This window comes from Leptidea sinapis, chromosome 30 (genome assembly GCF_905404315.1).
Source record: "Leptidea sinapis chromosome 30, ilLepSina1.1, whole genome shotgun sequence".
In the NCBI taxonomy this organism is placed as follows: domain Eukaryota; kingdom Metazoa; phylum Arthropoda; class Insecta; order Lepidoptera; family Pieridae; genus Leptidea; species Leptidea sinapis.
In genome coordinates, this window is record NC_066294.1 from 817,327 (window position 1) to 845,271 (window position 27,945).

The window sequence follows — 27,945 nt, forward strand, 5'->3', positions numbered from 1 at the left end:
AAGCCCGCTGAGTTTCTTGCGCCCAGTCTTCTCAGGTCTGAGGCAGTCTCTTTTGAATGGGTGGTAGATTTTGACGGCTAATAAGTGATTATAAATCCTATTTTGAATAAAAATATTTGAATTTGAATTTGAATAAGAAAGGGGTTATTTATTATTACTGCGGTAATACTAGTCTACACACTCTGATAAAATTTCAGTTATTACTTCTGCGGCTTATGATGCTTACAGACTGACAGATGGTAATATTTTTTTAAATACGATTTTAAATTTTGAACGACCAAAACTACCTATATACCTATTCGAAAATGTATGCCTCGGTCCTGAGAAGAACGAGTGCATAAGAATGTAATATTAGAAGGCAACAATTTCACAGTATTTTTGAAGTGAAAAATTCTTTAGCGGCGTTGAGCACTTTTCTTGGGATGGGTAGAAAATGTTAAACTCGCGTCAGGACACGTGGCCTGAAGAAAATAAGACGTTTTTAAGATTTTAAGATTGTAAGACAGTCGTTGAAATTAAGGATGAAAGTTGTTTTTCTGAGAGGTAAATTTTTTAATGTAAAATAATTGTAATGGTTCTTAAGGACGCGTTTACGAATCCGACAAAAATAAGATATTTTTCGGTAGAGTTTGTGATGAAATTAAACTAAGTCTAACAAAACTAAAAATTGCTACTAATAGATTACTTCTTTATCTCCAATTAGCGGGAAATGTTTGCTTTGAAATTTTGATATTTTATGTCGTAAAAACGATTATCTGTTACCTCTTCACACTAGGTTACGGAAAATAACTCATGTACTAACGGGTCACGGCCCTTTTAACAAGCATCTGTTCAATATAGGTGTCACCGACAGCCCACTGTGCAGAGCCTGCACGGAGGCGGACGAAACGGCCGCACACGTCATTTTGGAGTGTAGGAGTGTGGCCTCATACCGGGCCAAACACCTGGGGTCACCGAGGACTCTCCCCGAGGTCATGGGTGACATCAGAGGTTTGATACATTACCTTGAGGAACTAGGGTGGCAGGATTAGCCGCCCTCCTCACCACGCAAAATAGGCGCGCTGTAGTCGTCGAGTTGCGGATAATAGCCCGTGATAACCTATAACCTATATAACCTACCTCTTCACACAAAATTGACGAAATGGGGCTTCATTCAGGATCAGTTTTCTGCTACCACTTACACAATTTTGGCTCTTAAAAATTATGTAAGGAAAGCATATATAATATTTTCAAAAACACGGGAAATAAATTAATCAATATCTAATAAATAATCTCAGAAAAAAATAAAAATGAATCGTCTAATATATTTCTGATAAGCATGAGCTTTAAAGTGTGGTTTTAAGGGTTATTTTATTTTGTCACTCCGTACGCATTGCACAGAAAGATCTATCGAAATAACCTCAGTCCGCGCTCGGCCGCCGTCGTGGGTAGACACTGTGTCGGTTGTAAGCAGCAGCTCGTACTCGGAAAGATCGCTGTACGAACATGAATATTTTTTATAAGCTATACAATACTGTCTTTGATACTTTACATATTTTGTATGCAGTCAGATTTTCAATAAATTATGTGTATTTTTTTGAAGAATTAGTGATTTATAAGTTCATCTCTAAATATAAGGTCTAATCGAAATCCAAGATGGCGCTTATAAAATTGACAACTTTTCTTCATGGGTGTCATTTTCATGGTTATAGGGGTTAACAATAACGAATATCAGGTCAAAATCGAAATCCAAGATGGCGCCTATGAAATTTACCAAATTCTCTTCATGGGTGTCATTTTCATGGTTTTCGGGGTCAATAATAACGAATATCGGGTCAAAATCGAAATCCAAGATGGCGCCTATGAATTTTACCAACTTCTCTTCATGGGTGTCATTTTCATGGTTATCGGGGTTAACAATAACGAATATCAGGTCAAAATCGAAATCCAAGATGGCGCCTATGAAATTTACCAACTTCTCTTCATGGGTGTCATTTTCATGGTTTTTGGGGTCAATAATAACGAATATCGAGTCAAAATCGAAATCCAAGATGGCGCCTATGCAAATTACCAAGTTCTCTTCATGGGTGTCATTTTCATGGTTTTCGGGGTCAACAATAACGAATATCGGGTCAAAATCGAAATCCAAGATGGCGCCGATGAAATTTACCAATTTCTCTTCATGGGTGTCATTTTCACGGTTTTCGGGGTCAACAATAACGAATATCGGGTCAAAATCGAAATCCAAGATGGCGCCGATGAAATTTACCAACATCTCTTCATGGGTGTCATTTTCATGGTTTTCGGGGTCAACAATAACGAATATCGGGTCAAAATCGAAATCCAAGATGGCGCCGATGAAATTTACCAACTTCTCTTCATGGGTGTAATTTTCATGGTTTTCGGGGTCAACAATAACGAATATCGGGTCAAAATCGAAATCCAACATGGCGCCGATGAAATTTACCAACATCTCTTCATGGGTGTCATTTTCATGGTTTTCGGGGTCAACAATAACGAATATCGGGTCAAAATCGAAATCCAAGATGGCGCCTGTGAAATTTACCAACTTCTCTTCATGTTTTTTTAATAATATTAATTAATAATTAAAAACTTTATTTGGTTCAAAAATACAGAAATCTTATTACTAATAACAATATTATGGACATTACAGAACCAAAATGGTGTCTAGTCAGCATTATGTTGGGAATTTTACTTCTCAACGATGGTATTCTCTAGACACCGAGACACAGGCTTTGAGAACTAAATATATATGTATTTATAATCCCAAGTCTACTGCTACCATAAACATTGGCAATAAATTTATATAAGTATATATATATATATACAAAAAATTATAAATAAAATTTAATCTGTTAATAACTAATACACTTCTCAAGTTAAGGAAAATATTAATAACATAACATTAAATCATAATATCATAACATTGGTAAGTAATCGGCAAAATTTTTCTTATAAGTAAAATAACAATAGGCTTGAATAAATATTAATAACTATATAAATAAAGATAAGTCATAACTTTGACCGTTTAAACAAAACAAAATATATCCATAAGACATCAGCTATAAAACCCAATGATGTTCTATACACATGTACATAAATAAATTTAAATGTTTTATAAAAAAATGGCTCTGTCGTAAATTCTATTACTCCACTGCTGAATATCTAAATGATCGGACAGCCTGGGACTAGATTGTGATTATTTTATAGCGATAGAAATGACTGTACAATATTGTATATTTTTATTGAAAAGAGCGCAAAAAAAGAATGCTGGGAGAGTTTCTTGCGCCGCTTCTTCTCTCTCAGAGCGCCATTTGTTTCCGAAGCGGTAGTAGTATCTAGTAGTTATTAGAAATGATATCAAAAAGAATTCTAAAGGAATCAATTTTGAGAAAATAATTAATGCCTTTTACATGAAAGCCTATGAAACTTACCAACTTCTTTACATGGGTGTCCTTTTCATGGTTTTTGGGGTCAAAAATATCGAATATCGGGTCAAAAACGAAATTCAAGATGGCGACTATAAAATTTACCAACTTCTTATCATGGGTGTCATTTTCATGGATTTTGGGGTCAACAATAACGAATAGCGGGCCTAAATCGAAATCCATGATGGCGCCTATGAAATCTACAAAATTTTCTTCATGGGTGTCATTTATATCGTCAAAATTAGAATTCATTCATAAACTTAAATTGTCTTATAAAAGGCCTGTCTAACAATATTCCACATGCTAAATTAATTCTTCATTCCCTAAATATAGAAATATTTACGTTTCGACTTTTCACTCACAATATGTACAAAACACATTCCGTTACCAATCTAATTAAAAAATCTCAAAATTTGATTTTGAAAGACCTATCTTATTGTTCTCTGCACCCTCGATAACCTCGGATACGATACCCATATTGTTGAAATCATAATTTTTCGCGGCGGCCATCTTGGATTAAAAAAAAACTGCGTTTACTGCACACGACGTTATGCGTCAGAATTGCCATCTAAAATTCTAATATTTAACTACTAAACGAATACATCAACCAATTATCAAAAATACAAAGGTATTAAAAAAATAAAATTCCAACTTGCTAAAGTATCAAATTCATTTGATTCCCGCAATTAACTTTAAGTACGTGTATGTGTTTGAGCGGTGTCAGTGTAGTAGTGCGATTCGATACCTCTCTGTTTTGAGAACGCGTCCTTAAGTATTAATTTTCTATTTGTAATATAAAATTTAAATTGTCATTTTGTGTATAGAGATAGCGATAGCAATTAATGATAAATAAAGCAATTCGCGAAATATTTAAAAATGCACAACGTTAATGTTCAAGTTTTCACTTCTGCCGGCACTTCCGAAGTGCTACCCGTATTTTTTTTATATATTTATTTCAAGGTGAGTTACCAACAGATTTCTATTTTGTTATACATCCCTCTTTTCTTTTTCGCTTAGGATTTTGATCCAAGCAATTTGAATTTGAATTTATCTCTTTTTAAAAACAGAGCCGGCCTAGATAGAGCGGGGTAGGGCGTCAAATGGAGGATTTATTCAAATCAAGTTGGAGCCATCAAAGAGATTTGTAGCTGACGACGACAGATACTGAAACGTAAGTTTGAATTAATTTTGTTTAGCTTCATGATGTACTTTATATTTACCATTATTTATTAATTTATTTATTTTTTATTTTTATTTATTTATTTATTCAATGAACAATATTATCTTAATATATGTAATAATCAAGACATACTCGCAAAACCTCTAAGGTTTATGTGCGAGCGGTAGGTTCGCATTACAATAATTGTCTTAATTACTTAAGACTTAATATAACATAGAGTAGTACTATTAAAAATATAGATCATGGGTATTCCAGGTTATTAGCTTCTAGATAGTATTTTTTTAGCTTTACTTTGAAATTTTTCTTTTGCAGATATGTATATCTATTAGATCATTAGATAATGTATTTAATATTCTAGGTAATACATAGTTACAGGTAGGTATTTGGGACAGCAATACACATCAGAACCTTGACAATATAATATTTTAACTTACTATAGCCCAGTGGTTAGTAACTCTGCCTACTGAGCTGAAGGTCCCGGGTTCGAATACCGGTAGGTGCAACAATTCTGTTTATTTCTGAGTCATGGATTTTTATATTTATTCAATTATGTATGTTTACGTAAGTATATTGTATTAAATATATCGTTGAGTTGTACGCATAGTACAGGCTGCTCCTAGTTCGGTGCAAGATAATTTGTGTAAAAGTGTGTAAATATTATTATTAAATATGCCTGCCTATAAGTAGAAGAAGTAGAGCAGACGGAAAATTATCACGAAGGTATCGCAAATATCGAATTTATACTATCCAATTATGTTATTATTAAGCACACCCCACGCTTTTTAATATTAAGACATAATATTTTAATAGTGATATAATAACTTAAGTTTCAGTATTATTATAGCGATGGCTATTTATTATCTTACCATCCAAGGAGTGTCATGCTCGCATGGCGAAGATAAAGAGTTTTCAACCCTTAATAAAATTCCAATACATGTGGTGACATCTACTGGCAGAGCTGTAGGGCTTGACAAGTCCTGTTAGCGGTTCCTACACAAACTTGATGCTGTATGGCGCCAGCCACATTTCTGAGAGCTAGAGTCAAACTGCTTATTTCGTTTACAAGATGGCGCTCTTACCAGCACTGCTTTGACTTGTATAATTTAATATAAGTTGGGATTATTTCTTGTATACTATTATATGCTATAAGCGCCATCTACAAGGAATACCGTGTACAGTTGGCATTCTAAGTCTTGAAACAGTCCTTGAGTATCATAAGCATTTGGCATAGATGGCGCCAGTGACAACACTGTTTGAGCTAGAGTCAAACTGCTTATTTCATTTACAATATATAATATATGGCGCTCGTACCAGCACTCCCTTGACTTATATAATAATATTTGTCAGTAATAGGCATTATTTGTATCGTTATCATGAGGACCCTGCATAGCGCTGAAATGGGATTTATTCCTGTGTACTATTGCGCTATAAGCGCCATCTATACAGAATACGGTGTACTGTTGGCATTTAGAGTCGTGAAATATTCCTTGAGTATCATAAACAATTGGCATAGCAACATTAAATACACAGGTGGCGCTGTTACAAAAATACTTTTTATGAAAATATTATTTTATTATAATTATCATTCTTTTCGTCAAAAACAAAATATAATATTATGTTGTAATTCGAATTAAGTTAAAAGTTATAAATCTGAATATTATTTTATTTATCATTGTTATGCGTTTCTTCTTGCAAACTAACTTCAATGATTAAATGAAACATCTTCGATCTTTCAATTAATTTGGTCCAACTTGGTTAAACAAAGCGTTTTTACAGTAAACTGCTTTGAAAAAGATTCCTACAAGAAGATAGGCATTAGAAATTAGGCCGTAAGTAGGGTGATTGATACATACGGAAAATATTTGGAAACTTACAGTTAAAAGTCTATTGGACTCTTATGATGAATTTATCTTAATACTATTTATATAGGTAATTAGTTAAAAGACTATGTATAAGCTGGAATAATATTATATTTTGTGTTAATTCAGCCATAGTGTTATTCTTAACTTTTGTGATAGAGTCTCGTCCAGTATTTTCACAGTCATAATTTAATTTAAGGAAGATCATTCTAATTGAATTCGTAGATAGAGTTCGGAAGAGTTGAGTGTTCAGTTTAACAGAGCCAGTCGAAGTTGGCTCCACAACTTAGTTATAATGGGAAACGTTTCTTTAAACTCTAGAAATTGGAAAACTTTACTGAATACCGAATGTTATTCTTTCTACCAACCAACAGTTATTTAATAGTCGTTTTGAAATATTATGTACTCTTCAAATAAAGGGCAACAATATTTCATGATGACATTTGTATAATAAGTCTGTCTTATATTATGTTTCAAGCGTAACATTAAATATGTATATATATATATATATATATATAGTGACCATTTCTAATTTCTTGGGATAAGTTCTATCTCTTTTGAAATATTAGTCGGCATCTTTTATATATTGATATCTCTTTTTCTTCTGCATATCAATGCTATGCCTCCAATATGCATTACTATGCGGATGACAGTACTGCGGAATACTCCAACCATGCAGTTCTATATAGCTAAGTCTAATGCTGGAAGAAACATCCCTTCCATCGAGTCTTCAGTTGAAAAGGTCGGGTAATGGAGTAAAATGAACAGTATTCAGTTTAACCCCCAGAAGACTCAAGTTTGAGCGTACTAATCACGAACCCAAAATTCTGAGCGGCTTTGCAATTGTGCTCGTCACGTTGAGACTGAGGCATTCACCCCCAGTGGGTGCCAGGAACGAAAGCCACCCCTAAGGATAGACAAGCAAAAAGTAATAAATCAAGGTTTAAATTTTAAATGATCTGGTAGATATTGAGAGGGAACGAAGAGCACCGATGGTCCGATGTCCGCGCTCTACAATATAACAACGGATTCAGGATCCTGCTGGAGCTGTCCCGCTACTGCAGTAGGTACATCTGGTCTGCTCACACAAGACATCATCCGACAGAAATCTGCGTCACTGCTCTGCGGATTGCGGGCCAGCACCAACTCCATCTTGAAAACTAACAAGGGAGGTACGATTCTTTGAATAAAAATTCAAAGATGCATTACTGGAAACGATATTAAATAGTTTTTATTATCATGGGTTTTACGATCTTTCTTTCAACTATCATAAGTACTAGCAGTATTACTTATCTAAAATCAACTATTTTTTAATGGGTCCCTTTATACATTTTTAGCCGACTTCAAAAAAGGAGGAGGTTGTCAATTCAACGGTATTTTTTTACAACCTAATTAATGTAATTCTAGTTACAATTATTATTGTTATTTTTGGAATCGGTATCGACCCGCCGCAGCCCCGCTCTGGCCTCTCGCCTCGTCACGTAGCGAGTGCGACACAAGCACATCTCATCTAATAACTATGTATGTAGTGCGATGTTGGATGTTCGGGTATTAAATAATTATATGTCTGACTGCGATTATAAGCTCCTCTACTACACTATGGAACTGCTTATATACTAAATGGAGAGATGAGTGTGTGCATAGGTGTATAAAGGTGATACACACACTACAGTAGTTACAAACCTACCTTGGATGACACCGACTTCAAAAATAACAATAATTGTTGCTATATTATATTGATTATTAAGTTGTAGAAAAAACGCAAATATTTTTTTCTGTTTAATGTATATTGCATTATGGAATAGTTTTTTGAAGTTTTTTTACCGACTTCAAAAAAGGAGAAGATTCTCAATTCGACTATATTTTTAATGTTTGGTACCTCAGAACTTTCGACTGGGTGGACCGAATTTGATGATTCTTTTGTTTGTAAGCTTGACCACTTTGGTCCAGATCTGAAAATAACATCCATAAGAAAACCATAAAAGTCTAAAATTAGCAATACTTATGTACGCGACAAATGGACAAATAACTCAATATATATCACACCAACCGATTTCGATTATTCTTTTTTGTTTTTAATGTGCTTGAGTCGCACGCGCTACGTCAGGAGGCGAGAGGCGAGAACTCCCCATTGAAGACTCGACACGATTTGATGTGGTCATGATACTGTTAAATTTCCATCTACTCCATATCCTAATCAGGTATGATATAGCGATGATAGGTATATCATGCTCGTACAAACTACGTTTTTATACATCCTCGTGAAATATACACCTAAATCGACTTTTCCCAACACTTGCATCAATGTCGCAAGTGTCGTAGAAAATGTCACAGACAATATACTTTCATCATCTCTACGACTAAACCGGGCGTGGTTTGAAAGAAAAGTCAAAGAATTGTATCTAAAATATTTATTAGCATCTCTTCTATAACGTGTGGAACAGATTAATATCAATTGTTAGTAGATAGTTGCCTTGTACCTAACTCTTTAAACACTCTTCAGTTGTTTGTCGGTTATCAACAATAATATAAAGATCAGATAATGGCAGCACAACAATAATATTGAACATTACATTTGGCACGCGGAGTGGCGAGGCTACACAGACAGACACCTAAAAATCAAAGCCTTCGAATACAAACTTGAAGCTGGGGAATTGCGTCTAAAAGTTTTATTTATGAGAGAAACGGGAGATTCTCGCCTCACAATTGAAAAACTCCCTATTATTAGTGATGTACCCTATCGACAACGAGATATATTTTATCTGATAAGATGGATCGGATACATATTTATATCGGTTAGAAACTACAAAGCTTCAAATAAATTTCTCAAACATATATTTTATATACAATATTATATGTATGTAGTAAACATATATATTTTCCTCAGTATCAAGGTACATAAATATTATTGCATTATCACTTCTCAGGGTGGCAAACTCACATGTTTAAGTACCTCATCTCCTACTATCCTATTCAGAGAGGATGTCAATGATAAAATTAACTAACACTTCTCTGAAATTATTCAGAAAGACGGACGAGTTTATAATTGCATTCTCTTATTAAATAAAAATAAGCTCTAAAACTTATAATTTTATATGATTGTAATTATAATTTTTATAAAAATAGGGGACACCACGAGCAGGACGTTCAGCTGATAGTAATTGATACGCCCTGCCTATTACAATGAAGTGCTGCTCAGGATACCCGAAGAAACCCAAAAATTCTGAGTACTACAATTGTGCTCATCATCTTGAGACATACGATGTTAAGTCTCATTTGCCCAGTAATTTCACTAGCTACCTCGCACTTCAGACCGAAAAACAGTAATATTTGTACATTACTACTTCACGGCAGAAATAAGCGTCGTTATTAATAAAAAATATTACTGTGAGTTACCCAGCCGTTTGCCATCATAATATTATTTTATCGATTCTATATGTATTATATATCGAGGCAGTAGTTATCAATTATGTATTGGTATCGACATTTGTGTATCGATGGTCCCATCACTAGTAGCGATTGATTCGTCGCGCGACTCGCCGATGCTTGTATTCGTGGGACGGTTTCATTAAGGCCGCATTGTTTGCGGGAGAAATGTCCATCATACTCGACATTACCGACTTTTTGCCATCATTTCTTATTTCCCTAATTTTTAATAACGACGTTTTGGTGTTTGCTTGTATATTACTTGGTATTTTATATGTTTTATGGTTTCTCTCTGTTCATTTCATGGATTTCATTGAATCTACCAATGTGTGGTTTTTATTTACTTTTTTGTTCTATTCTTATCTATTTTTTTGCGCTAGACTTAATATTCATTTACTGAATACTATATTCTGAATGATTATTACTGCTCACTTATCTATCTTCACTAATTTATCATTTTAAAAAATTATCTTTTCCTATAACTTAACCGGCTGCAGAATGATAAAATATTTAATTATATAATATTAATATGTTATGCATTCAAATCACTTTATATAATATTATTATGCAGGGTGGACCAAAAGTCCGTTTATAATTGGAATGATGATTAAAAAAAAACTAATTACAGTACATCAAAATTGTTTATTGTTTTCGATAGTAAACAAAAGGGAAATTTATTTCTTAAAAATCACATCATCCATATGCAATCCTTCATTATTCTGGCATTGCTGCAATCTAGAGCGGAAATTTTCGATGACAGCTTTACATGTTTCTGTTTAGATGTTTTGGATTTCTGTGCGAATACGATCCTTTAATTCGTCAAGAGTTACTGGGTTGGTTGGCTGGAATGCAGGGGTTTTTGATCACCATGATATAGTGTCACTCCAATAACGACAATTTTGTCTATTCACATGCCCATTTAGGTGGAAGTGTGCCTTGTTGAGAAAAAAATGTTTGTAAAACTGGTGAATCGCTCTACCATTTCGTTCGCAAACTGCAACCTAGTGGCATGGTCCTGAGGCCTTAATTCCTGCACCATTTGGATTTTATAGGAATGTAGACTTAAATCTTTCTTGAAAATGCGGTTTAATACATCATTATCTTGGCACGTTAAGGACAGCAGACCGCTTTCGAGTTGATGGGTTGAGGTTGGGTGACCAATTCGTTTCGTGAGAACAGACGATTATACTCGCTCCACGTTTTCGGGGTCCCTCGACGTTCTAGGCCGGCCTAAAATATGTAAATGAGAAATATATAGCTAGTTCTCATATATCTGGGACATCAGGATATAATATTAATATGTGGGCGAAGTGAATGAAGCAAGTTATTTCAATCACTTCTCAGGCCGCTCGGGAGGAGGGAATATCTTGTCGTCTGTTATGTGAGCCTTCCTGTGGGAGCGCCAGTTTCACTCGGCCGTCGGTCCAGATTGATAGTTTCTGCACCGACTCGTTATATATTTAAGTATTTACTTTCACTATTGGTCTGAGTATCTCTATATTAACCAAGAAGCAATCCTAATGATTTATAAGTCTTAATGTTAATGTACATTACGTTACGCCTGCAAAATACAACGCTATTGGTAGTGGCATGTACCTTTAGCTGAGGCTTGATTATATAATTGAATACATACTAATAATAAGCTATAAAATGTTGTTGTAAATAATAATTATTATATCTTGACTGTAGTAAAAATATACTTTTTATAACAAAAAAAAAACAAAATTTTGTAAATAAAATTATTTTACCGGTTGCCGGTGGACCAGTAGATAATCTAAGCAATCTTATAATCTATGTAACGGACAATAAAGGTAAGAAGTACATTTCATACATTGCCCAGGTGCAGTGCCCATTGGTTGGCCCAGGTGTATTGTAGAGAATACCTGAGATATACAGATTGCCGGTAGCATGTACACTATTGCTTGTAGATGATGCATACTAATTTGAACTGAATCTATTCGAATCAATTACTAAAAACTAGAATTATAAGCGGGCAGTGTTGCTCCCATCTCAAACGGCAGCTGCTCAGTGTATTACTGCCGCTCGCCACATTAAACTGTCTAACAATGAGTATAATTCTGCTCAATAGGACCTCAAATTTATCGGACTTCACTGAACTTTCAGTAAGAGAACGCTCTAAAAGCACTGAGTTTACTTGTGGAGTTATCTAGAAATTAGGATTTAGGTAATAAAAAGAAAATATAAAAATTTCTGATTTAGGTCCAGTAGGCTTAAATGGTTAATACTTACCTTCACTACACTATAATTAATATTTAATTGATACACGATCTGGATGACTCTTTAAATTATGTTTACTATAAATAAAACCTCGGGATAGCCTAGACAGCTTTTTGCCCTAAAAAAGTCCCGTGAATGTTTCATCTCGATATTTTAGCAACTGTTGTACTTGTATAAAAATATTAATATACAACAATTGCTCGTTCAGTAACTTTTTTGATAACCGTAAGTGTTAAATAAAATACTTTTTAAACGATTACGACGCGCATCCTTTAAAAATCTTAAAAATTGCTCGCTTCATTTTTTATTGTAATAAAATAATTTTTGATGAACAAAATATTGCTTTCTTTGAACTGGCAACTAATTTTCATGATATAACTCGATAATATCTTGAGCATATTCTTCAAAAGTATTTGAAAAACAAAATGTCTTCAATAAAACGTAATTAAGTATCTCCAATAACAATCCAATGTCCACAATAAGCGGCTTATCGTGCGCGAAATCAATTTGCGAACGAAGCGGGCGGCACGCGCCAATCAAACAGGAAATCATTTTTGGTAAATGAAGGTCGGTGAAACTGTACTCGTTAAACAAAGCAATTTGCTACAAAATATTAGCTTAATGAAAAGAAGAATCAACGTTTTATTGCTTTTTACAAATTTCACTTCGCTTTGTGTATTCATTAAACGAGGCACGCTTCCAAACTGGTTTGTGTTAATTGCAACCGAAATAGCTTGCATTTCTGAAAAAAATTAAAGAATATAAAAAAAAATTATCGAAACGTTAACGTTTCAATAATTAACGACAAAGTTGAGCAGTAATGTAACAGTTTAGTTATAGTTACGTATATATATATAACATATTGAGTTTAATTATTGCTGGGGGGTTAGGTTTTATTTTGTGGAAACCTTTTAACAATCTTAAAGATAATACAAACGAAAAATAACAAAAACTGTTGATGTGTGTCCCCGATCACTCATAATATTACCTGAATGTTACTTTCAAACACTTTAAATACCAGTTTTAGATCCTTTTTAGTTGTATTAGTGTATTGATATGATATTATGTAGTGTTATGCAAAGTTCAGGGTTTTAATCTGAGTCCCGGATGCTGGCTAGATAAGCATCACAGCGGCACCTTCTTGTACCACTAAGCTGCTGTAGTATTCAAGCACCGTAATATGTTGAGTTCGGGTTATGTTGAGGTGCACCGTAGCAAGACAAATATCAAAACTCTACGGAAAAAACACTTTACGTTGCAAAGTGACGATTTTGATGAGCTTGCGGGCTGCGTATGAGAGTCTCAAAGATAAAACTTAGCCTTAACTAGTAGAAGTGGCACTAGCAGAAGAATTTGACTATTGCAATCGAGATGCTGCTCAGAGGGTTTACAAATATTATGATAGTACTGTGTTATTATATATATAATTGGACCGGACCTACCCCTTATCATTAAGGGCACATCTTGCACAGTAATAACTAATAATGACTCGTCTCATATAATAACTTGATTAATAACTTTTTATTATTTTGTTACTTATAAATGTAATGAAGCAGAACAAAGGCAATACAAAACATAAATAACAATAACTTAGTTGATCGGTTGCGAAAAAGTATCGTTTCACGAATGAGAGACTTTTGTTGATCCCTCATAACTTTGCTCTAAGTTAAACAAAAAGTTCAAAACTCAAAGCCTTCGGCTGCGGGATAAAGTTCAACTTTTAAACTAGCGATACATTGTCTTCTCATGAATCAGCTCGATACTTTGATTGTTTATGGATTTAGTAAAAATGAAAACAGAATTTGGAAATGAAATGGTGATTTAATTGTGAAATAATATTGGCTTAACAAATGAATTGTTTAATTCAAAACAATAACTTTTTGAGAACTCAGAACAAATCGGAAAGAAAGTAAAAAAATATTGAAATTACTTCAATTACAGATAACTTGATTAGGCCTCCTAATGCAGGACTAATTGCGTTTATTATATGTATTTTTCCTCAATTAGTAAACTAGCTATTTGACTTATCTGCGTATCGATCACTTTACGTTGCAACCATCATGGATTTGAAGAATGTTTTTTGAACCCCCGCGCCGCCAACCGAATAAATGATTCTCTTTCGAATTCTTAGCAGACCTAAAATTCGAACTTTAATATTTTCGGGATAAAATGTACTCGCTGTCCTTTGATGACCTCATAACATGTGTGCAAAATTTCCTCAGAAGTCAACAATCGTGAATTTTAAAATCTGTTTGTTATTAGCAAAGTTAACCGAACACTATTATGCTTTTACGTGGCCCTATTTAAATAATAAATAGATGTGCCCGCGACCCAATTCTCGACAATTTGAAGCCTTTTTCGTGACGTCACTCAACTGAAACGAGTTTCACAAGTTAAGAAGTTGTTCCCTTCGTCAACGTCAATATAAAAAAGTTTTCCCACCGGAAGCCGGTTAAAGTGCGGAAATACGAATTGATTACGCTCGCGTCCCGCTACGGATTTGCGAATCGTTTTCACGCCTCGCTCTTGTCCTAATTTTATTTTTCGTGGATTTGGAGCGGAGCTGTAGATATCTGAGTGTGTATGATCTAGATGAGTAATTGAACATTGTCGTTATACTGGTATGTTAGTGTTTCAACTTTCAAGACTCGGTCTCTCGTTCAGCGGGCTTGTGTGTATTTTTACTTCAGTTGTTTGGATCGCTACTCGCTGGAGCTTTTTCAAGTGAAAACTTCTATAGGCTCGCTTAACTGTAATTTTGTGGATATTGTCACGCTCGGCAATGAAACACACGTCCGGGTATTTATTTTCCCGACATTGGCCATTCTAAAGGAATATTTATATTTTTAAGAGATCTTGTTCAAATCTGGAATTAAATATACTTTAATAAGTACCACAATTTACGTAAGATACAGGATTTGGACCCGCATTTTAGATGTACGCCTCGAACGCTTTAACCGCTAAGGTAAGCGACCGAATCCGATCCCTACATATTGGAATGTTTCTTCAACTCACCGGTTGGGGCACCGTCTACCGGCTCCACTTAACATTAGATAACCAGAAGTAATACAAAATAAACAAACAGTAGACCACCTGCTCAACTTAATAACGGATGATGCAAAAAGTTGAGTAGGAAATTGTCTAGAGAGAAATTTGAATTATTATTTTACAAATAATCCCAACTTGATATTTTTAAAATTCACTTAATAATAGATTTTCTTTGAAGTAAAATTACTTCTTTTCCGAATATTTGCAAATGAAATTGGTTTACCAACTTAACTTATGTCAAGCAGCCTTGCAAATCAACGTGGGAAACGTTATACGTCCGAATAAACCAATCATAAGAAAAATGTCTATTTGTAAACATTTTGCATATTCTTGGTTTGTTCTCAGGTATAAATTTATACCAAGTTTATTTGTAATGCCGTAAAAATTTATTGGACAAAGAATTTTCTGAATATTATAGTAACTCTATAGTAGTCAGTATGAAATGAATTTAAACTTAACATAATGTTTTATTGATTCTTAATTTATTGATAAATACTAAACCGGGATATGTCACTACATTACTAATATGAGTTATACATAATGACAGGTCTCGAATCGGTGATAAAACAAATGTGTTAATTATCATTATTACTTGTGTTTATAATTGAAGTGTTGTTAATGTAGACCGCGGGGAGTAATCGGCCTGTGACGATGACATTACGTACCCGGATCACGCCCGGATATTGGCCTTAATTGTAATTTGTAACGAGCCTTAACTAACGACCGGCCGACCAACGCTGGCTAATGAAACTGGACAGCTGCGCGGTTCACTTTGCTCATCTAAAGCTACATAAAAAAAGTGTGTTTGTACTTATGTATACACACAAGAAGTTATACTTCTTTGACCTAACGAAGCAAAAATCATTAAATTTATTTATTCCTCGTGCTATTCTACGATTTTTGAAAGAACAATTTTGTAAAAATCTTGCAAAGATGACTTCGACAATTAATTATTAAATAATGAATACGGCTGTATGGGCTTGAACCCTTTGCCTGTCCTAATAATGGACGAATAAACCAAAAAAAAATAACAAATGTTGCAAACGTCAGAAAATTTTAGGAACCAACTTCACCCTGTTACTTTTGTGTTACAGTGATGCAGGCGCATCTGAAAATTTCACTCTTATCATTTTTTCATAACGCGCCTAAAGAAGTATAATTTCAAAAATTAACGGAAAGTGTGATCATCTAAACATACATAGATTGCGATATACCGTTAAGTTCGTTTAATTCAACCATATTATAATTATTTAAAGGTATATTGATGTATTGTTTATTTATTTATTTATTTTAACTTAAATAACTAATAAATATTATTTGACAAATCAGTAAATAGCTTTCGGTTTAAACTTGTGAATTATTATCCTTTATAAGGTTACTTTATTGAATGAGCGAGTTAATTAATGTTGGCAATGTGCTAAAATGAAGTTTATGATGCAATTTAACTTCACCTTTGTGTTTAAGTTAATATTAATAAGTACAATGTCCACGCACAAATGAGCTTCACAGCACTACGAGTAACTTAACAAATGTTATATAAACTAATTAACTCAAAACTTTCACATGTAACCGTAGTTAATTATCGATCATTAAACTCAATTTGTACATTATGAACTTGAACTCTGATTTTTGACCGTTCCTGTTTGATATAATATATTATAGATACTTCACCAGAGTTGAGAACACTCCTCTAATTGCCTCTGACTGTCGACTAAATAATTTTTTAAAACCGTCATACATACTTTATTGAGAATTGGCTATCTAAATGAATAAATATTGTAACGAAATTTTTATAAAAAAATAAGCCACTGAGATTTTTGCACCCGTTCTTGTTAATATAAATATATAATATAACTAGCTGACCCGACAGACGTTGTTCTGTATATATAAAATAAAATAATGCTTTTTATGAATTTGTCAATAATATATCATAACATCAAAAATTACTTAGTAAAATATGCAACCTGCTGTCGTAATGAAATTGTTTCACAGCAGAACTGTCAAACCGTGCGTCAATAAATTCTCTCATAGAAATTATGTATGGACAAATAAAGGAAAAACAAATTTGTTGTTTTTATTTAATTCCAAGCATTTTATACTAAACTTTTAAACCTTCTCTGGACATCCACAATTAATTTAAGACCAAAATAAGCCAAATCGGTCTAGCCGTTCTCGAGTTTTAGCGAGACTAACGAACAGCAATTCATTTTTATATATATAGATAGATAAGTTTTTATTAAAGGCAAAATACCCTGAGATATTCTAATACATATAAATAAAGATAAAAAGTAAAATATACCAAAAACTTATAAATTATCTGGAAAGGCTAAAAAGCTTTTCCCAGACGTCTTGAACATGGCTCCTTTATTTATTTCACAATATTTTAATCGAGAAATCTCTCTCTCAATATCACAGACTTCCTTCAGGTGCTCTGTAAGAACATGTCCCAAGTATTTAAAATTTGTGACAACTCGAACCGCTCAACCATCCAACAAAACCTCAGGTACCCTCTCCGGACCTTTGCCCGCACGAAATACCAACACTTATGACATTTTAACGTTATACTTCAGCCCGTAAGCATTGGCATAATGCTGAACCTAAGTCCCTTGATAGGCGGGCTGAGAACCACATTGTCACCAGCGTAACTGAGACTGTTAAAACACGCGTTACCTAAGTGACATCGGATATTTGTTGTTCTCAACTCCTCTATCAAATCTTTTAGATACAAATTAAATAGATTCGGAGAGGTGATACCTCCTTGACGTAGTCCGCAGTCTAATTTATAGGAATTAGATGTAGTGTCGCCACATTTAACACTGTTTATTTGGTTTCTGTGCCATTATCTCAAAAGACCCACACATCTTCCATCATTTGGGCTTCCCGAGAGCTTATGCAAGTGGACCTCCAGCTTCCTCACTGGGCGCAGCATACAGGTCGTCATCGACGGTTATTGCTCGAATCCCAAGCCCGTGAACGCTGGAGTGCCCCAAGGCTGTGTGCTATCTCCCACGCTGTTTCTTCTGCATATCAATGATATGTTGGACACCGCCAACATGCATTGCTATGCAGACGACAGCACTGGTGATGCCGTATACACGGGCCATGCAGGTCTCTCTCGGGAAAACGTCGACCAGTGTCGGGAGAAACTTGTGTCTTCTATCGAGTCCTCTCTCGAGAAGGTCGCGGAATGGGGTAAGTTGAACCTTGTCCAATATAACCCCCAGAAGACTCAAGTTTGCGCGTTTACCACTAAAAAACCCCCATTTGCCGTATCACCGCTCTTCGAGAACACTTCCCTTAAAGCCTCGCCTAGTATCGGAATACTGGGTCTCGAAATCTCGAGCAATTACCAATTCCGTGGCCATCTGGAGGGCAAAGCCAAACTGGCTTCAAAGAAACTGGGCGTCATAAATAGAACACGGCAATACTTCAAGCCGGCCCACATTCTAGCGCTCTACAAAGCGCAGGTCCGGCCTCACATGGAGTATTGCTGTCATCTCTGGTCTGGCGCACCCCAGTATCAGCTCGATCCATTTGACCGTAGCAACGCAGAGCAGCTCGAATTGTCGGGGACCCAGTACTCTGTGAACGGCTGGATCACTTGGCGTTGCGTAGAGACGTCGCTTCATTGTGTGTCTTCTACCGCATTTATCACGGGGAGTGTTCCGAAGAGCTGTTCAACCTGATTCCTGCCGCCGAATTTCACCTTCGCACGACACGCCTCAAGTTACGATATCATCCCCACGATCTGGATGTGTGGCGGTCCTCCACAGTGCGGTTTTCAAGGAGGTTTCTTTCTCGTACCACGAAGCTGTGGAATGAGCTTCCTTGTGCGGTGTTTCCGGGACGATACGACATGGGTACCTTCAAGAAAAGCGCGTACACCTTCCTTAAAGGCCGGGAACGCTCTTGTGATTCCTCTGGTGTTGCAGGAGAGTGTGGGCGGCGGTGATCACCTAACACCAGGTGACCCGTACGCTCGTTTGTCCCCCTATTCCATAGCAAAAAAAACTATGGAAAAAGTGTATTCAAAATATGAAGTTGATTAAAAATATTTAATTTTGATATACATGTGCGATAGATTCTTATTCTGCATTAGGTAAACACTTGCTGGTTTACCGCCTTTAATAGAAAATAATATAAAACAGATCGTAAAATATTGAAAACAATCGGATAAAATGTTTTGAAAGGAGAGAACTGATCCAAAGCAATTTGATGAATAAATCTTATAATTGACGTTATTCGCTACCCTTGATATAGTCGATTAGTTCCTCACTCGTTCATGAACATCGACTCCAGTAAATCGTTCGTTATGGTTATTCGAGTTTGTGATACAAGATTTACTTTGCTTTTCTGGCTTCATTTCATGTGACACTTGATATTAATCGCCGGTAGCCAGCCTTGAGACCTTTTCTTTTTTTTTTACTCTCTGCAACAAGACGTATGACCGCATTGGTTCGGCCCGGCTTAGATTTCAAATTCAAACCCAGAATATTAATTATTAAAGCTGTCATTGTGGTTTTTGGTCAAATCCTGAACAATAATAACCTTGATAACTCTATTTTGTAAACAGTTTGTTATTAATTAGTGATATCTCTCACTTCTGGAATGAAAAATATACAAATTAAATTTGTATAAGTCCATTTTCATTTATTTATATTAATTGTACATTTAATTTTGACTTTGCCTTGGTTTGGCCGCATTTAATTAAATTAACAAGTAAAATGAATTTCTGATATAAATAGTAGAACTTACTATTAAATCTAATTGTAAAAATTGAGATTTTTTTTTGCAGAATATTAATTACCATAGCCTACAATACTTCTTAAAAAGATATGTACTACCAACTAGAGAAAGTCCTTTAGAAGTCGGTTCTACTTAAAAGATTTTTGGATTGTGTGCTCCAATTAATCTTCACAAACAAAAATGTTAAAAATTGGTTTTCTAGTAGTTTCTTGTAAATGCTCACATGGCCGTAGTAAAAAGCAATTGTTTTAACATTAGAAATTGACAATTCAATTTCATTTATGTTTACAATTATTATAATTTAACTTATCAATAATGAATGGTCTGCATCACTTAAACTTAAAAAAAAATTTTTACAGTTAAGGTGCAATATTTTACTTTGATTTCCACAACTTATATAATATATGTAAAAGGTAATAACTAAGAAAGTTTGCACAATTAAAATCAACATTGCTTAGATACTTCTAGGTTAAGATAGATACTTTTGATTTAAGCAGGTTGTTACTATCTAAGATGGAGGTGTACGCATACATTTAAGCAATTTATTACCTACATTTATCACATTATTTAACTATCTGTAATTAAAATAAAGTGAGAGTTTTATATTGTATCTTATCACGGATGATGTGTTAAGTATTTATAGCAATGCGTTAAGTATTTTATTTAAAACTAGAATCTAAGGCAATCTTTATTTATTTTTCTGTAAGTTTTTGAAAGGAGACATTTATTTCCATACATTTTTAACAAGAGGGTCAATTATCTAAGATTATCGTGGCATCTGAGCCAAAAAGTAATGCTCAGATTACCTAGGAGGACACATAGTTTTGTAGTTGGTACACTATGCGTCATCTTCCCATGTTCCATGGCTTATGTCAATATTTCAGAATGAGCAGACAGAGTCACAGGGAGGTTAAGACGGGCGGCGCCGCTACGTCGAGACGATTGTCAATGTTATTGCGACTATAGCTCTCTATTACTTGACTTGCAAATCTCACACGACTTCGTTACTATATAAATAGTATATACGCAATCATTAAATTTGTCATATCTTTAAACGAGCAATTCTTTATATGTATATATAATCTGAATCTCGGAAACGGCTTCAACAACTTTCATAAAATTTAATTCAAATCCAGATGTCCTATTAGTTTTATTTATGTTCAAGTTTTGTACATTCTTAAAAATCCGAGCAAGGCTCGGTCGTCCGGATATTTTGTCATAATATTATTTATATTTATTCTTACTTAATATCTAGTTAAAATTAAATAAAAATTATCACTTATTAAGGAATAGCGCAATTGTAAGTCAATTTAAAATAAACAATCTGTTTAATCTTTTTCATTGATTCTCCTTACAAACAGTAATAAATAATGAGCATCATCATCACCATCATCAGTCGGAAGACGTCCACAGTTGGACAAAGGCCTCCCCCAAAGATTTCAACGACGATCGGTCCTGCGCTGCCCGCATCCAACGCATTCCTGCGATCTTGACCATATCGTCGGTCCATCTTGTGGGGTCCTACCAACACTGCGTCTTCAGATACGTGGGTGCCGTTCGAGGACTTTACTGCCCCATCGGCAGATGTCCGTCGAACTATGTGCCCTGCCCACTGCCACTTCAGTTTCACAATCATTTGGACTATGTCGATAACTTTTGTTCGCCTACGGATCACCTCATTTCTGATTCGATCTCGCAGGGAAACTCCGAGTATAGCCCTCTCCATAGCCCTCTGAGTGACCATGAGCTTTCTCGTAAGGCCCATAGTCAGCGTCTACGTCTACGTAGCTTAAGTCATCGCTGGCATCATAGAGCGTAGAGCATCAAACTTATCACAAACCACATAAAAACAATAAATAACTAAAAATAGCACTTCGTACTTACGTAAATAGAAACGTCTACGTCTCACTCTGTAGATCGATTAAAATAGGTAAGTAAGAATATATAAAATATTATATATACTTAGGTTTAATTACATTACAAATGAAATTAATAAACAAACTCTCAGGTTGTGGTAAAAAAAACAAATTGTATAGTTTATTACGTTATATCTCCATAGTCCAAGCCCGCAATCAATTTTTCATCGATTTATTAACACATTCCTTCATTTATTATGTGTCACGGCGACAGGTGCGGTGCAATATGATAATAATCGACATAATATTGTTTTATGCAATGTTTTAGATCATATTATGTATGGTAATTTTAAATTGATTTCAATAAATTTTATTAATGTTACTTTTATATAATACTTTATCTTAATTACCTAAATAAGAAATCTCTCAAAATAAAATGTTATCATCCAATTACATTAAGTTACATTCGGAACAACTCAATACGTTTGATTAAAGAAATTTCTTCGTAAATGGTTAACTTTAACCCTCCCGGTTCAGGAGCGACTGCCGAAAGAAATTAATTAACCAATTCGTTGAGAGCGCCCAAAAATTTCGCAATGCATTAAATTTCGGTGGTAATGCTGAGTACACACCGTCATTGAAATTTTTTAATACTTCGTTATTTAATTTGATATTTCTTGACTGATTTGTAATATGTATTATTTCATTGTTTTACAAATATTTTTAAATTATGTTGGGTTACGTGGATACTAATATTTTACAAATACCAACCTAATTTGGTGATCGAGTGCGTCGTCATGTACCAAAATACTGAATCTCAATACATATAAATGTAACAGGATATGTAACAATTTATATAAGGATACCACTGCACTCTTCCTTGCTTGTCATGTACCAAATAAATATTGATATAAGGTCGGTGTAGACGCAGACTAAACAAATATTTAGGATATTTATAAGAGCCTCGTTCACTTAGCTAAATTAAACGGTCGATTCTTCAGGAACGCGCTCAGAAAACTGTAAACTTTCCAACGCTGCTTGCCGCTTGCCAATATGCGGGGAATCTCTTTGACCGGACAAATATCCTGAACATCCGATACTTACTTGAGCTCGCGATATTAAATGTTATGACTTTTATAATATTAATGTTAATTTTAAGCAACATTCAAGTTTTCTTTGATATGTGTTCATTAAGGTGAAGAGGAAAGTAAAGACATTAGGTACAGTGACTTTGGATCATGGATTTGATTCGAATCGATATTACCTGTGACAGTGATCACCATGTTGGTGACCTCAATGTAGGAATGTCTGTAGCTGTAAGTATGACACGTTTGATGGTTTTTGGAAGGGGGATTCAAGTAAGATTAGGAAAATAAAATAAATGAAAATTGTTATATCAATTATTGGTAGTATTTATATTTTGTGCAGCCCAAAATGTTCTTATTAATAAAATAAACAATTATGTACTGTACAAAAATGTTTCTAGCAGTACCGTACAGTACAGTATAGTACAAACCAAACTAGAACTATTGAAATTTTATGTTTTGATACGTTTTGATTTTATGTTTGGAAAAGTAAAGTCAGTGAAAAGAACATACAAGAAATCGTCTCCATCTTTTAAAGATGGAGATGTTTCCATCGTCATAATTCCCTCTTTTTATTATTATAATATTTCGCTTTATTTATATTATATTAATTATAATTTGTTATTTTACCTTTCTCTTCTAAAACAAAATTTAACACAAAACGGACTTTACAGAATTATTTGTAAAACTTCATTTGTACATTAGTACTACACTACTTTTATTTCTATCAATATTATTCCAAACGGCAATTCGTCGTAAGTTTCTAAACAATAGTCTAAAATTACAAACAATATTGTGTCGATTTCGTTCTTCTATTTGAATAGTTATAAATATTTTATCATTTATTTTAATTAATTGATTGTAATTAAATACAGCAGTATTCATGTCATTGTGTCACCCTTTTATTGCAGCCAAAGAAACCATCTGTAGTTGGAGGAGCCACTAATCAATATACTGTTTAATGAGTTGTGGTTAACTCAGGCACGCGTGTCACAATAACCTGTCAGTAGTCAGCACGTCACCACTTCCAACCCTCGTCCTCACGAGATGAGTTGACAGCTCGAGGGGAATGTTTGTAGTTTGGTGTTGTTCATTAATTGTGGATCATTTCCTGCACGGCGCCCTTTTCTGTCACCAAGCTGTAGAATGAAGCACTGTATTGTGGCTTGTACGAAACTGAACTTAACGAAATTACTGATTCAGCATTCTAACATCTTATATCTCAAGGTGTCGAGTGTTATCATGACACCATATAGAATTTTTATTTGCAGAAATAATGTTCAACTGATAAATAGTGATAGATGCTGGGTGTCCTGATCATTTGGACAATTCCTGTAATAAGGAATAAACATCCTGTACAAGTATACATCATGTTATCGGCAAGTAAAATTACAAGGTTTATGGCCAACTAGTTTTAGGCTAAATATATTAATCCTACACTTGTCTGGAAATACTTGCTGAGTCAAAGACGGTCCGGCTTGGCCTTAACACTTGTATTAAACGTATTAATTAAACTATAAGGCTAGGCCGAACTGAGACAACACAAGACAAACAAACATAAATATTAAATATAGCAATATTATAATTAGAGCCGAAATTGACGGAATACATAAATTTAAGACGATACATATATAGGCAAGTATTTACGAAAGATGAAATGGTATTTATTCTTGGAACGCTATATATCTTTTCATTTTCGTTCATATAAATATCATTTATCAATTTAAAAAGAAAGCTGATGTTCACTATGTCAATACTTGAAACGAACATTAACTCGCATTGTCCTAGTTTGGGGGTCGAGGGTAATTTTAAGCAAAATTGTATTTTTTGCAACAAATAAAGATTTATTATTATTATTACTATCTACAAGGGTGCGTAAAATAACCCTATCTACCTAATCTTATGAGTTTCCCAAAGAAATGTGTGGTACATAAATAAATAAAAAAGTACATATATTTATCATCAAAATTTAACATAAAACATGACCCAAACATGTAATGTGATGAAAAAATGTGCAATGTTCCAATATTTTCAATGTGTTAATAGGTTCATATTAAATCCACAACTATGGAATAGCGCTGAACGAAATGTTTAATTTAAAGTTAGAGGAGAATGCGACGTATTTATGAGCGGCCGTAAATATTAAAGTTTACATGTTCATCGCTCAGACAGGAATTAATGTAGTTTCGAACAAGGATGTCTAATGAAATTAATGAGCTCTGAGGACGACGCGGGCCGCCCTATTCCGCTCTAGCGATCGTACGTACAACAATTAAATGTTTACTGGTAGTGATTGTTAACGTTTGAAATGCCAAATCAAGTATGATAGTTATTAAACAGCTCAACAGAAAAGTTTATTTAAGAAGTAATTAGTTTCTTTAGGTCTTAGTACATAAAGCTTACTAATGGTACCATATTACGAAACCTGCTCTATCCGACAGTCAATTCTGAAAGAGGCTCTCTTTCAAATTTCAACATCATCACAGAAACCAATATAAAAAGAAGACAGTTAAAATATTCTTAGAGTATTTATTTTTATTGGTCTTTACAACCTATATAGCCTACTGGTTAGTGAATCTACCACCTGAGCTACTTACTGAGGTCCCGTGTTCGAAACCCGTTAGGTGCGAATATTATAATATTATCATGAATATGGATATTTTTTCTGTGTCATGTTTTATTAATTATAATATATGTTTAAGTATGTATGTATGTTGGGCAAGACAATTTGTGTAAAAAATTGGTTATATTCTATTACTGATCAAATGAAATGAAATAAAAAATAAAGGAGGTCTCACAAAATAGACACTTTATCGTTGTATTTTTTGAACTATATAATAGGTGCCTGAAGTTTTTCATCCCTTATCTGTGAGCCTGACTCGTCCTTTCAATTTTTCAATGATCTGTTTCAGGAGAACTATTAAACTATGAACGAATACGAAAGGAGAAAGCTAAGAATGTAAACTTATCAAACAAACAAATTCCACAAAAATATCTTAAAATGAACAAACAACTTTTAATGTTAGCTTATTTTCCATTCCAATCACATTCCAAAGCAGCAATCATAAACTAGAGTACACGTAACGCTTGCTCGATATTTACGACACAATACTCAATTGATCCCACCTGTGGCTCGTATCTCTACCGCTGCCCCTCCAATATAATAAAACAATCACGATACAATTAATACTAAAGAAATAATTTTAGGATATTTCCTTAAGACGTGCGAACAAGACAACGTCTATCGGGTCCGCTAGTATACTATTGGTATGGCTAGTGATAATAAAATGCACATCCTAATAAAAAGGCATAAAAGGCATTTTTAAATATTGGCGAAATAGATATTCAGCTGTGGAGTAGTAGGATTTATGACATAGCCATTTCTTAGTAAAACATTTAAATTTATTTATAGATAATGCCTGAACAGTGGCTGGATTTTATTATAAAAGTATATACATTTACCCTTAAAGCTATTATGTATCTTATGAAGCCTACTAGAATTAGTTACAAGCAATTTTTGTGTTATAATAATGAAAATCACTATTTAGAGCAAAAAGGTGACCATTTTTGTTAATGTTTATTAAATTTCTATTATCTCTGGTAATGCAGATGTTTCGTGAATTTTACATCCAGGTTAGGTGAGTTTGCCATTCCAGCCAATAAAATGATTCTCATGTAATTGCACTGAAGGTTTCTTTCTAGTGAATATCCACAACCAGAGAACTGTAGTTGTGTATGATGAAATTGAAGAAACAAAAGTCGGCTAGCCAGCTGACGAGTGTATCGCAATACTTTGAGCGGCGTGTCAATAGCAGAGCCGACAGCTATCTCACAAGCGGCTTTGATACACGGACAGTGATGATTGTGGGCCCCTTCCTGTCCCCCCGTCCCCCGTCACACCGCTTGCAGTGAACAAAGCGAGCCAACACCTAATGAGAGGCTTTCGAAGCTGTGTGCTACGAGGTAGGAGCGGCAGCGTTTCAAAGTATTTGTTAAAACACTAAACATTCAATAGATTTATGTTTTAATATATAGTAATTGTACACTAAGGATAAATATGTATAGAGAAACAAACACATGCTTAAAATAAGAGTGAAATTTGACGTTAGGCAGTTTATATGCCTTTACCAGTGGGAGGCTCCATTGTCGGCTAGATTATGGGTACCACAACGGTGCCTATTTCTGCCGTGAAGCAGTAATGTGTAAGCATTACTATGTTTCGGTCTGAAGGGCGCCGTAGCTAGTGAAATTACTGCTGGGCAAATAAGACTTAACATCTTATGTCTCAAGATGATGAGCGCAGTTGCAGTGCCGCTCAAATTTTTTGGGGTTTTAAAAAATGCTGAGCAGTACTGCATTGTGAGGGGCAGGGCGTATCAATTACCATTAGCTGAACGTCCTGCTCGTCTCATCCCTTATTTTCATAAGCAAAAATATTATCTGGATTCCCCGAAACGGAGATGTCTGTTATTGACTTATTATTATTTATCAGACTACTGTTATGGACTGTATGTGATGACTTGTTAATCAAAGTCGGTTACAGGAACAATAAATTTGCTTTTCGTTTCTTAACAATTTGCTATGTTTTTTTAAAGTGATAACCCTCACTTCTTTCACTAAATACACAAATAAAAATTGAAAACAAAATTTTAAGAATGATGCGGGACTCGAACCCTCGACCTCTCGCATTTCGTGCGAGCGCACTTCCAACTGTACCAACCGTTCGAGTGACGTATCGTTGATAAAATCTTGTATGCTTTGTACAACTTTCAGGTTGTGGCTGCATCTACAGGATCTACTTTACAGTTCATAACCTGCTCAACCCCAGTATTTGCAGTTGAGATGTCGCTCTTGCAAATCTTAATAATTTGTAATGTTTTTTTTTAAAGTTTCAAAGTTTAACACTTTTTTTTTAAAGTTTAACACTCACTTCATGGATTAAATATTCAAATAAAATTTTGAGTGTTTTTTTCTCTTTCTCTTTTATATCTTGCTGTATCTCTGTTAGAGATGAATGTACTATCTACATGCTAGAATATTTTAAGGCCATGATTATTATCAGTATTGAAAAACACAATC

General features: G+C 34.4%; 1 protein-coding gene and 2 long non-coding RNA genes across 3 annotated transcripts in view; 1 reads left to right on the forward strand and 2 right to left on the reverse strand.

The window, feature by feature from the left end:
• LOC126973838 (uncharacterized) overlaps window positions 1-27,945 on the reverse strand; it is a 453,438-nt gene that overhangs the window by 113,627 nt on the left and 311,866 nt on the right. The window lies entirely within an intron of this gene.
• The window catches only part of LOC126973817 (uncharacterized), a 143,088-nt gene that overhangs the window by 59,678 nt on the left and 55,465 nt on the right, over window positions 1-27,945 (reverse strand). The gene's annotated exons all lie outside the window — the stretch shown is intronic.
• Window positions 4,321-27,776, forward strand: LOC126973835 (uncharacterized). The gene is made up of 4 exons (XR_007731428.1): window positions 4,321-4,388; window positions 4,496-4,599; window positions 26,569-26,829; window positions 27,640-27,776. It is a non-coding gene; the product is annotated as an uncharacterized LOC126973835 (long non-coding RNA).